The sequence below is a fragment of the Excalfactoria chinensis genome, chromosome 4 (genome assembly GCF_039878825.1).
Source record: "Excalfactoria chinensis isolate bCotChi1 chromosome 4, bCotChi1.hap2, whole genome shotgun sequence".
Taxonomy (NCBI): Eukaryota; Metazoa; Chordata; class Aves; order Galliformes; family Phasianidae; genus Excalfactoria; species Excalfactoria chinensis.
In genome coordinates, this window is record NC_092828.1 from 61001124 (window position 1) to 61014687 (window position 13564).

General features: G+C 38.6%; 1 long non-coding RNA gene across 1 annotated transcript in view; it reads right to left on the bottom strand.

Moving 5' to 3' along the window:
- LOC140252139 (uncharacterized) overlaps window positions 1-13564 on the bottom strand; it is a 215833-nt gene that overhangs the window by 187732 nt on the left and 14537 nt on the right. Inside the window, exon 2 of the long non-coding RNA XR_011903547.1 lies at window positions 12057-12185. This is a non-coding gene — a long non-coding RNA (uncharacterized lncRNA). The remainder of the gene's footprint in view (window positions 1-12056; window positions 12186-13564) is intronic.

Genomic DNA, 13564 nt, shown 5'->3' on the forward strand with positions numbered 1-13564 from the left:
GCTCCAGTCATCACAGGTAACCAATAGAGGGGCCCTGCCCTCAGTCAGGGGAGGGAGAGGGATAATAGAGTTTATTGGACTGTGTGGATTCGATGGCCTGGCACATCAGAACCACAGGAATATAAGGCACTGGTGGATACCGGTGCACAGTGCACTCTAATGCCCTCCAGTCATGAAGGGACAGAATCAATCCATATTTCTGGAGTGACTGGGGGCTCTCAAGAATTGACTGTATTAGAGGCCGAAATAAGCCTCACTGGTAAAGACTGGCAAAAACATCCTATTGTGACTGGCCCAGGGGCTCCATGTATACTGGGTATTGATTACCTCAAAAGGGGACATTTCAAGGATCCTAAGGGGTATCGATGGGCCTTTGGAATAGCTGTTGTAGACAACATTAAGCAGCTGTCTGTTTTGCCTGGCCTGTCAAAGGACCCGTCTGTTGTGGGGCTGCTACGAGTAAAAGAGCAGCAAGTACCGATTGCTACAAAGACAGTGCACAGGCGGCAGTACCGCACCAACAGGGATTCCTTGCTCCCCATTCATGATTTGATTCGCCAGCTGGAGAATCAGGGAGTGATCAGTAAAACTCACTCACCTTTTAATAGCCCTATATGGCCAGTGCGTAAAGCCAGTGGAGAATGGAGGCTAACAGTAGACTACCGTGGCCTGAATGAGGTAACACCCCCACTGAGTGCTGCTGTGCCGGACATGTTGGAACTCCAGTATGAGCTGGAGTCAAAAGCAGCCAAATGGTATGCCACCATTGACATTGCTAATGCTTTCTTCTCCATTCCTCTGGCCGCAGAATGTAGGCCACAGTTTGCCTTCACCTGGAGGGGCATTCAGTATACCTGGAACCGTTTGCCCCAGGGGTGGAAACACAGCCCAACCATTTGCCATGGGTTGGTCCAAACTGTATTGGAACAGGGTGGTGCTCCTGAGCACCTGCAGTACATTGATGACATTGTTGTGTGGGGTGATACAGCAGAGGAAGTTTTCACAAAAGGAGAGAAGATTATCCAAATTCTGCTACAAGCTGGTTTTGCTATTAAGCAAAGCAAAGTAAAAGGGCCTGCCCAAGAAATTCAGTTTCTAGGTATAAAGTGGCAGGATGGACGTCGTCACATCCCAACAGATGTGATTGACAAAATCACTGCCATGTCTCCACCAACTAACAAGAAAGAGACACAGTCCTTCCTGGGTGTAGTGGGCTTTTGGAGAATGCACATTCCAAACTACAGCCTCATTGTAAGCCCCCTTTATCATATAACACGGAAGAAGAATGAATTTGCATGGGGCCCTGAGCAGCAGCAGGCTTTTGAGCAGATAAAACAAGAGATAGCCCGTGCCGTGGCCCTGGGGCCAGTACGAACGGGACAGGATGTAAAGAACATCCTCTACACTGCTGCTGGAGAGAAAGGTCCCACTTGGAGTTTGTGGCAAAGGGCCTCAGGAGAGACCCGAGGCCGACCCCTGGGATTTTGGAGTCGAGCGTATAAGGGGTCTGAAGAGTGCTACACTCCAACTGAGAAGGAGATCTTAGCCGCATATGAGGGGGTTCGGGCTGCTTCCGAAGTAGTTGGTACTGAAACGCAACTCCTCCTGGCACCTCGGCTACCAGTGCTGAACTGGATGTTCAAAGGACAGGTTCCCTCCACCCATCATGCTACTGATGTCACCTGGAGCAAGTGGATTACGCTGATTACACAACGAGCGCGGATGGGGAACCTCAATCGTCCAGGAATTTTAGAGGTGATCATGGACTGGCCTGAAGGTAAAAAGTTTGGAACATCACCAACAGAAGAGGTGTCACGTGCTAAAGAAGCCCCACCATACAACGAGCTACCAGAAAATGAGAAGAAATATGCCCTGTTCACTGATGGATCATGTCGTATTGTAGGAAAGCATCGCAAATGGAAGGCTGCTGTGTGGAGCCCCACACGACAGGTTGCGGAGGCCACTGAAGGTAAGGGAGAATCAAGTCAGTTTGCAGAGGTAAAAGCTGTCCAGCTGGCCTTAGATGTTGCTGAACGGGAGAAGTGGCCAATGCTTTATCTTTATACTGACTCATGGATGGTGGCAAATGCCTTATGGGGGTGGTTACAGCAGTGGGAACAGAAGAACTGGCAGCGGAGGGGTAAACCTGTTTGGGCTGCTGAACTTTGGAAAGACATTGCTGCCCGAACAAAACGTATGGTTGTAAAGGTGCGTCACGTGGATGCACACGTGCCCAAGAGTCGGGCTACTGAAGAACAACAAAACAACCATCAGGTAGATAAAGCTGCCAGAATTGAGGTGGCTCAAATCGACTTGGACTGGCAAAATAAAGGTGAACTATTTCTGGCTCGATGGGCCCATGAGACCTCAGGCCATCAAGGAAGAGATGCAACATATAAGTGGGCCAGAGACCGAGGGGTGGACTTAACTATGGGCGCTATTGCACAGGTTATTCATGACTGTGAAACATGTGCCATAATTAAACAAGCCAAGAGGATGAAACCTCTCTGGGAGGAAAGGCGATGGCAAAAGTACAAATATGGGGAAGCGTGGCAGGTTGATTATATCACCTTGCCACGATCTCGCAGTGGTAAATGCTATGTGCTCACCATGGTGGAGGCAACTACTGGGTGGCTTGAAACATACGCAGTACCCCATGCTACCGCCCGAAACACCATATTGGGTCTTGAGAAACAAGTCCTGTGGCGGCATGGCACCCCAGAAAGAATTGAATCTGATAATGGGACACATTTCAAAAATTCCCTTATAAATACTTGGGCCAAAGATCATGGCATTGAATGGATTTATCATATTCCCTACCATGCACCAGCTTCTGGTAAAATTGAACGATATAATGGGTTGTTGAAAACTATGTTGAAAGCAATGGGTGGTGGAACATTTAAGCACTGGGAAAAGAATCTAGCAGAAGCCACTTGGTTGGTCAATACTAGAGGATCTGTCAATCGTGATGGTCCTAGCCAATCTAGCCCCCTACACACTATAGAAGGAGATAAGGTCCCTGTTGTACATGTAAGGAACATGTTGGGAAAAGCTGTTTGGGTCCTTCCAGCCTCCGGAAAAGGAAAACCTGTTCGTGGAACTGTTTTTTGCCCAGGGACCTGGGTGCACTTGGTGGGTAATGCAGAAGGATGGGGATGTTCAATGTGTACCACAAGGGAATTTGATGCTGGGGGAGTGCAGTCAATAATTCTATGTATCTATGTATATATTTGCATGTGTAGTGTGTTTTAGTTATTATAATTATACATTCAATTATGTTACATTTAAATGTACTATTTAGCTATCATAGTTTTATATACGTGTATATATATGTATATATATTAACCATGATGTAATAATGTAGAATAAGGGGTGGAATGTCATAGTTTTGTGGTGCTGCTGTCAATATTCCACATCATAACATCATGTGCAGTATAGATCATCCATACTCCAGTTCCGTAGAATAGTAGCATCCCAGGTGCTCAGCTCTCGGAGAAGAACTACATAACCCAGAGGACGCCGCGGCCAGAGATAAGTCACGGGAGGAGGACATCTATAATCTCACTCTCAGGCTGGAACTCTCTCTCTCTCTCTCGGACTCTCAGGGAGTGAGAAGCATTCCTGCCGTGTCGCCTAGACTTCACAGTAGGCCTCTCGGTTTTTCGGGGACTCTCTCTCTCTGTTTTGTTCAATTTATTGGCCTCAATCATTGTATTCCGATATCATATTTAGTAAATTAAGTTTTCCTCCTTAGATTGCTGCTACTGTTTCATTTTCCCTTCCTTTCCGGGGCCCCGGGAGGGGAGGCCCTACGGGGCGGCTGCCCTGTCACAGATACAGGTAAATCTAGATAATCTGTGACAAATGTGTTGAGGTTGATGCAATGCATGAAACTACAATACGCTGTTGACAAAAGAAAACAACTCATATACACACAGAGAAAAAATACCACTGGAATGTTCTTTACCAAAAACATTAACTACAGTGGACTAAAATATAGTGACATACATTAATAAAAAGTGAAAGAAATGTAATACATTTTATGCTGAACCATTTAAGTAGAAGTACAAAAATATTAGAAATGAAGACAAATAATGAGTATAGGTGGCATCTTTCAAAATATCTATCTTCACAGAATCATAGAATCATAGAAGAGCCTGGGTTGAAAAGGACCTCAAAGATCATCTAGTTTCAACCCCCGTGCTATTTGCAGGGTTGCCAACTACTAGATTAGGCTCCCCAGAGCTACATCCAGTCTGGCCTTGAATGCCTCCAGGGATAGGGCATCCACAACCTCTCTGGGCAACCCATTCCAGTGTGTAACCACCTTCTTAATGAAAAACTTCCTAATATCTAACCTAAATCTCCAATCTTAGTTTAAAAGCATTCACCCTTTTCCTGCCACTATCAACCCATCTTAAATCATCAGGACTGACTTTGCCTGTTTCTTGCTGTGAAGCAAAATGGAAATCTTCATTTTGGCTACCTAATTCATGGACATGTATTAAAATCCAGGATATCCAAGTGGATTCCTCACAGTCCTGGAAATAATATGAGTGGTGTCTCAGATCATCACCAAGTCACTGCAAACGGTGTCCCTGTGAGGAGCAGGAAGATATCCTGTGCCAGCTTGAAAGCAGGCTGTGTGCTTACCACAAGCATCTCAAAGTAGGAGGTACTCCAACTAACCTATCAGAAGCAAGAGAAAGTTAATAAAATATGAAATTGTTTTATCTAATTATCATTTTATTTTAGAGCTTCTTTGATTCCCTGAACACAAGTGAAATGCTTGCTAACTGAAAGGTAAGGCAACATATCTTTAAGCCAACATTTTTAGCATTTGCTACGGTTTTCCTTAATCTTTCTTGACACTGCATCATCTTGTTTGATGATTGTATAATGTATTGCAAATAACTCTAGAATAGGTGCTAAAAGACAAAATTATGGAGGAAAAAGGTGAGTATGTGATTGACATGCAGGAATCACTCTTCCAAGGCAGTTTTAACTTTTCAGTGTCATAAGATTCCTAACATATATGACCAAAATATTTACCATGAACTCAAATAATGTGAATGTAAATACCCAAATCACAGAATTCCTTTAGCTTTTGAGATACAGTGTGTGAGGCTTCCTGAAGTCTGATTAAAAACAATCCTAACTTTCTCAAAGGGTATGAAAAGTACAATTGGTGTTGCATGTGAAGGTCAGCCAATTGCACTTCCTAGCTGCTTGGTATTCAGGTTCTACAGATCACAGCAAACTGTCTTCCCTTGGTTGAGCCAGCTCACTGTCACTACATTTGTTGTGGCTGAATTCATGTTTGCTTCATTGCTTCTGTTCTTATTTGAAAGAGTGGAACGTATCTCTTAAGGGACACTGAACAATGAAAATCCTGCTTTATGGAGAGGTCAGAGATAAAAATTTAAGTAAATAAGAACTAACAGGAAAAGATGTTCTTTTTCTTATCTCACTTCTATGTAATTTCCTCACTATGCTGCATGCTTTGTCGTAATTATTATTCTTTGTCACAGTTATTTAATAACAGAATACTTGTCCTTCTTGGTCAGCTAGAATGAACATTTTTATCTGTACAACCATTGTTGCAGCATTTGTGTTGTATAAAAATATCTATTTCCTGGACAGTAGTTTCTCTGACTTAGAATAAACTTATGTTTGAATAGAACATCAGAGCATCCCTGTCATGCATTACTCAAAAGATAGCATCACAGAATCATTTACAGGCTATAGATTTAAAAAAGAAAAAAAAAAAAAAAAAAAAAAAAAAAAAGAAGAAGAAGAAACAGTCAAATGTCACAGTATGTTTAAGGCAGTAAGACTTTCAAGCACAGTGCTGGCAGAATTCTCTGCAGTTTTTGAAGCGTGAATCCTTAAAGGAACACTTCTCTGATGACATTTGACACATTCCTAAGGCAGGAACGAGAAGGAAGAGAAGGAAGAGAAAGAAAAGGAAGGAATGAGAAGGAAAGGAAGGAAAGGAAGGAACGAGAAAGAAGGGAAGGGAAGAGAAGGGAAGGGAAGGGAAGGGAAGGGAAGGGAAGGGAAGGGAAGGGAAGGGAAGGGAAGGGAAGGGAAGGGAAGGGAAGGGAAGGGAAGGGAAGGGAAGGGAAGGGAAGGGAAGGGAAGGGAAGGGAAGAAGAAGAATTAGAAAAGTGGTCCAGAGTCTAGCCAAGACAATATCGACAAAATCTTTAGATGAATCATTGTAAAATAACAAAGTAAATTTTCATTTGTGGTTTGTAGCTTCCAGATCCAGGATTTGTCATTATCAGAAAACTTTTTAAAGAAGATGACTTAATCTTGTTTTTCAACAGCACAACCTCTTAGATCAGGCTCATGATAGCAGTTTTTCTGACTACTACCTGAGCTTCAATAAAATTGTGTGCTATATCATATGATCAACTGCCTTATATGTAGAATCTGGTGAACATGCACTGTGTATTACAACTTGAGATCACCAGACTTTTCTGATGACCAGTTACATATGAGTAACAGGTACATATCATTCCATTTTAAGTTTTTTTTGATCATACTGCTTTCATTCTATTGCAGCTATGTAAACAAATACACATGTGCACACACGCACTTCTATATTTTTTGCCAAGGTGAGAATAGATAGAATTGCACTTGCTAGCTGAACAGTCTAAATCTGTGTTTTCTTGCATCATATTGACACTATTTTAAAAAAATAGATAAACTGTATTATCTTTAAAAAATCAAAAAGAGAGAACATCTGTAAGTTACAGAAGAGTAAATATTAAAAAATGCATCTTTAATTAAAATATTGATATTTTATGTCTATAAACCAACTTCAAAATTCTCAATAATGATATAAAGAGTTACAAAAATGATTATAGTTCCCACACTTGCCTTTACTTTATCACATTTCAACACAATAGATCACAAAAGAAGAAGAATAGAACACAAAAGAAGACTTTTTCTCACTGTATTTCCTAGAACTCATAGTATGTGTTGGTCAAGAGAAAAAAATAATACAAAATACTTTTCAAATCATGCAAATAAATACGTATGAAATTAGATGAAATAATCATTGTTCATAACATTGAGAAAGAACAAAAGTTTTGTACTGATGATGACACAAATATGGAAAGTTTGCTTTTAAAATACGTCCTACAAATTCTGTTCAGAACCTGACATATTATATGCTAACATCATGGAAATATACTCAATAAAATTGCTAACACCATATTTTCAAGTGGGAGACTGATGTTTTTCTTAATAAAAATGTATTCATTCTGTTGAGAAACTGCAAGGAACAAAAGGCGATATTTATTCAGAGCTCTCAAGGACAATCTATTTTTGTGTGGTATATACACTGTCCTTTGTAGTATCTTCTGTGTATTTTTGAGATTACTTTAAAAGGATTCCTTATAGCCTGGGATAAGTGTAACAATTCTGCCTTGCAAATGCTTTTACTTACTGCAAATAAAATACACATATACATACAAACAAAAATAAGAAAATAACAAAACCTAGCTTGTCATTGGCTCCCAAGTAAAGAGATTTTGTAGGAAATGTTATATTAATCTCTCCATTTACCACAGTCATTCAAAATAGATATGCTGCCTCTGTAAATAAGAAGCTTAAGAGCAATGAATATTAGAAAGCAGTAATAAACTTCGAAAGCTAATGCTCCTGAAATTTACATGACAATTTGAAATCTGTCTCCACAGATATTATGTCATCTTGTAATATTCAAAAAGCAGGATTTGGGTAAAACATTATTGAACCTTTCGTGTTAAGACTGAAGCAATAATGGCCACAGAAGACTCGGAAAATCTCAGCTTTGAAAAGCATTAATAAAGGGCCAGAGACCTTACTGTGCTACGTTGCATTCTTTTACACTGTAATTATCAGAAGCTTTGTTCACCTTTTCTGGCATTCCGTTTCTCCCCACAATGACTTCCCTTTGAAGGACCAAATATACGCTCTTTGTATTATGTGGGAATTATAAAGCATTATAAATTATAAAGTAGCTGTTATTCATGAAACTATTATCCAGATATATTTGGCAACTATCTATTTCTTTGATCAATACCATAAATGTAAATTCTGCTCTGAAATAACCTCTTCAGGAATGAAGGAGAACTCATTTACAAGGCTGCATTACACGATCACATCAACAAAAAATCATAGTAACCTAGCAGTATCTACATTGTAGAAGACTCTTTTTCTAAGTCATTGCCAGGTGAAGTGCATAAGACCTTATAAATTAACTGCAAAGAGTTTTGATCCTCCTCCACCCCAACTTATTATAAAACAGCAAATCAATTCTCCGTGTCACAGCAACTCTTCAGTCTCTACATACCAAAGTCCTCCTTGACTTTACACAAGGAATACAGAACATGGCTGATGGAGTTGAAGAGGATCCATTTGGTCCATTTGAGAACTGGCATCTCTGAGTGTCAGCCTCATCTTTTTGGAAATAGAGGACTGTGGAAGCTATTACAACAAGTCACTACTTCTCTCAGGGACAGCTTTTCCAGATGTCTGAGCTGGGGTAGTTCAAAGAAAGGCAATAAAGTGGACAGAAGAATGAAGATGAGGTGTGCAAAGTCAAAATATGGTAATGAATATATGGGATTCAGTTTTTGTTTTCAAATTCAGTTCTTACAGCTATAATCCAGAAGCAAACTTAACACCTTAATGATGTGAACAACAGGAATTCATTACAGGAGTAAAAAGAGGGTGAAGTGACTAATATATATTCCTGCAGTTACCTAGCTCACATGGCAAATTACTCTCCTTGGTCTGAAACATAAACATGAGCACAACAATGTCAAAAGATAAGTTAAAAATGGCTCTTCATCAACTACATGCTTAAGAATGATCTAGATATTTCTCTAAAAATCCACTGCAGAAAGGAAAAGAAGCATTAGCCAGAAAGTCATTACAGAACATGAAGTTATTCCAAACTACCAAGATTTTTCCTCTTTACTATTTATTATTTACTATATTCCTTAAAAACTGTGCAAGAAGGAAGAAAATGGGGTGGGAAAAAATGTTAGAATTTACAATAGTATCAAAAACACTGTAAACAGCTTCATAAATTTACAGTTTATTATTTATTTATTATTGTGAATTAAAAGTTGCTAACTGGTCCGTATAAATTGCTTTTAAATGTCAGCCTTCATTAAGATTCAATCTAGCCTGAATCAATTTACTGAGCCACCTGATTTTCAAAGGGAGAATTCCAGTAGAAGAAATATTTTTGCAAGATTTGCAGCATGCCAAAATAAAGAAATAGTGGGAATCTTATGTGGAGCTTAATACAGCCTTGCTGCTACTCACACAAGTCTTTCATATCAAGGTAAAGCCAAAAGAGCCCAGCAAAGCAGCAGCAGGCAGCACAGGGAATATAGGAGCTGTATTGCCACAAGACAGATTATTTGAAGAACTCCTACTCTTCAGTAATTGTATGGGAGCTGTTGAGTCACAGCCTGAAACACTGATTAAGTACCTGGTGAAAGGACCCAGTCAGTTCTGGGAGCACTGGTGAAGGCAATTCATCTGTGTGACCAGAAGATGAGAAGCTTTCCCGAGAACCTAGAATCTTATAAAATGAGTGAGCAAGCTTTCTCCTTTCCTTTATAGCACCTTTTTATTGCTCTGGTCTTTCCATCATCACACTGTTGTTGTATCACCTTTCCCATTGTAATGATCTAATTGCTACTTTTGAGGAGTTTGGTGAAATAATCTCAGCTTTGTATCTACGTTAACATGGTATCTAGACAAAACTGCTGAGAAGGACACTGCAGAGTTTCAGGCAACCTTTTCTTTTACTTCTTTCAGAAAAGTGGTCTGCAGAAGCTATTGATTTCTGGTATAAACTTTATATGTATATATATAAACATCCTCACATGACTTGTCAAGAAGCAAAAAGATGAGAATTGATCTTCATTGGGACTTCCAGATAATATTAAATGCAATTTAAAATAGCATTTGGACACCCAAATGAACTTAATGCAGTATTAAAGTGCTATATGAGAACCTGTCACTAATGAAGTGATAAAAGTGAGGTACTGGAAGTGGAAGGAAAAACAGAGAGGAAGGAGACAAAACAGGAGAAGTAAGTGCTGATTGAGATATTCTGAATATGAACTTCAACCATCTGTACTGAAAAGCTTCTGATAACTTAAAATGGAGTAAGTTAAATAAGGTATGTCACTTTTACTTCTTTGTGTCAATCATACAGAATGTTCTGAATTGTAAGAAAGCAATTCAGGTTGGAGATTCATATTACATGTTACAACACACATGCATCCCAGAAAGAATTAAAACCTAGGAGTTTCAAATAGCATGACTCTGTTTCTACAGGATGCTTAAAAATGATCATTTTTCATAATTCCTGAATACTTGCATATTGCATTCTGTAAATACATTAAAAAGTGTACTAAATTTACCAGTTTCTAGTAAATTCTTCAGAATATTCTCAGCAGGTCTATTAGAAAAATCTAGAGTAACATCCAAAGCAAATTTATTAATAAAAATTCTAGTTGATTTTTAGTGTTTGATCTTATAATGGGAGGCTGTTTTTAATTGGATGGTTGTCCTAAACAAAGATAATCAGGATCCAACTCCTTTCACATTACTGAAAACTCCAAAGAGAGAAAGGGTTCAGGGCCTCACACTGCTAGAGAACATCCTACTTAGATTACTGCTGTCATAACTCAGTGTGGTTACAAATTGCACCAAGAAGAAGAAAAGCAAGCAGAGGTAGCAGAGACTCACTAAAAGCTGATAAGGAAACAAACTGGATGTAATGATGGCTCATAAAATCACATTCTTCCCACAAATGAGGTCTAGATGCTAAGGTTATTTTTCACTGACATTTCTTTACCCAATAGCAGAGATATAAAAAGTTGTAGAGAGTAACTGCACATGCCATGGAAATGTACGTGGAGAAGTTGTGAAGTATCATTATATAATCATTAAATTTGAAATAGAAAAACTGTTGGAATGATTAAAAGTTTGTATCAGAATGCAATACTCTTTTTCCAGTTCTCTGCCTTCTATTGCACCGATATTTGCTCTTAGAAAGGGTGAGAGATAGAGAATTTACTCTATCCTTAAAAAAAATAATAATAATAACAATAAAAAAATCCAGTAAATTAAACTCATATGAATCACAGAATTACAGAATCACCAATGTTGGAAAAGACCTAAAAGATCATCCAGTCCAACCATTCACCTATTACCAATAGCTCCCATTGGAGCTATTACAATTAGCACAGGTTCTGAAAGTTTTGGTATTTTCCGTGGAAGTTACAGTGTGAATATACTCATAAAAATGTCTTATATACATAATTTAACAACAACAACCACAACAACAAAATGAAATTAGGTATTGCAACTTCATACATTTCTAGTTGCCACACTTCTATTTTCAAGAGTATTTTTGGATTAATTTAATGGAGTATTTGCAGAGGGAAAGACTAAACCAACATATGCTTTCCAGTAATTCTAAAAATTCTAAAATCTCAAGCTCAGAATATCCCTCTTTATGGAAAAAATAAACATAGAGCAGGCTACTCACAGCATATGGAAGAGCAGTCAGGACAGAAATGTTTTATTAACTTTTTTTTTTTTTTTTTTTTTTTTTTTTTTTTTTTTTTTTTGTCAAATCCCTTTTAAAACTAATAGAAAATTTTACAGCTCTCCACCCGACCCCTCTGTGAGGATTGTCCCATCTCTAATGTGGAATATTATCCCTGGCTCACCTCCAGCCATTACAGACTCAGGCTCCCAAGGAACCACTTGTTTGTTTAGGCAAGAGATTAGATAAGGTAAAACATAATCTGAACCAGTGTTGGATACACAGGCTTGACTTATTTACACCTTCTGCAGCCACTGTCTGAGGACAGGTACCTTGTTCAGATGGTCTTAAGTAATAATTTCAGTGGCTCAAGGGATCATGTGTATTTCTTTGCCTTCCTGATGAGATAAATTCACAATTCATGTGACTTAGAGTTTAGTGTGACACCTTACATATTTCCCAATGGCTTTTTTTTTCTTACCAGATTGGATCTTCATGGCTGGTGATCAGAGAGGGGCAGTTGCTAGGAATAATCTTGGACAAAATTCCTGAGGTACTTGTTCTAACACAGCTGTCATCCACATCCTGCCATTCTCTCAACTTCATCACACTGCAAAATTTAAATATTTGTGAATAAAGAATGCCTCTTCTAATGATAAGAAAATGCCTAAAATGCATAACTTTGAATACCATCTCTTCCCACAAAGCTGTGGATATAGTTATGCACGCACTGCTAGTAAGTGACAGTTACAAGTTTGCAATTTGAAAATGTGACAACTTAACACATGGGTATTTCTACAAGCCTTAAAATACCATAGGGAGCTTAACTATAACACTGAAAATTCTACTATTTATCTATGCAAAGTTCCTTAACCTATTTAAAGGTATACTTTAGGAAGTGTGTACATCGTTAAAATATAGAACATACTGACAAATACTAGAAGCACCAAGACGTTTAAAGGTCTGCCTTTATTTCTCTCTCTTACTGTTTCTTTGTGAGTCAATGCTGGTGAAACTTAAAAGGCCTAAAGCTTTACATTAACTCTGTGGGAATGTTGCAACATGGTGTTAGGTTAACCTGCTTAGCTTTACATGACCTGAGATATTAAAAAATATCCTTACTCTGAAGGGCTGACAGGCAATAACTCAGCATCACAACAATTTTGAAGGCAGTACCACCGAAGTGGCATATGATATTATTGAATTCTTAGCATAGAGTGGATATTGGTCATGATTTATAATAATATTGAAATAACACCATTTGCAACAGGATCCTCTTATCTCTGAAAAGCATATCTGAAAGCAGTAGCACATCACAGTTTTGATTTGTATTCTTTTTCCTAGTACATATGCCAGCTGCATAACAATGTACAGAGATTTTGACACACTGCCAGTCCTTACTCCTTCAAGAAGAAACTTTTTTTAACAATGATTGGAAAACTAGCAAATAAACAAACAAACAAAAAGTCAGTCTTTCCTGATCAAAGTAACACACTTACACAAAGGAAGCTCAACTAAAGCTTCAGCTAAAGGCAGCACAGTTGCAGGCTTTACACTGATATTTTTTAATATTTTCAGAAATCACCTACTGATACATCTATCAGTCCGCTCATGCCAAGGACCTTGTGACAGTACTTCAATATTTACAGGCAAATCGCAGAACACTTTACCTCAGTCCTTAGCATTTCCAAAGATTCCTAAGTTTCATGTCTCATTTTAAGTTTTTGATGGATAAGGTAGTTATTTTGTTTTATCATTATTTATTTATTTATTTAAAGTTTTAAGTCTATTGCCTAATTATCTTCAAACTCCTGGGAGTTATGCTTGTACCATGCTATGGCACATCAGGTAAATACTTCAGACTTATTTTCCTGGGCTTATCCTGCACAGGAAGTGGCATAAGAGACTGTCGTAAGTTTGTCCTCTTCATTATGCTGTCCTTGTAACAGCCAAAATGAGAACACAGCACAGCTCCTGGTCTAGTGAAAT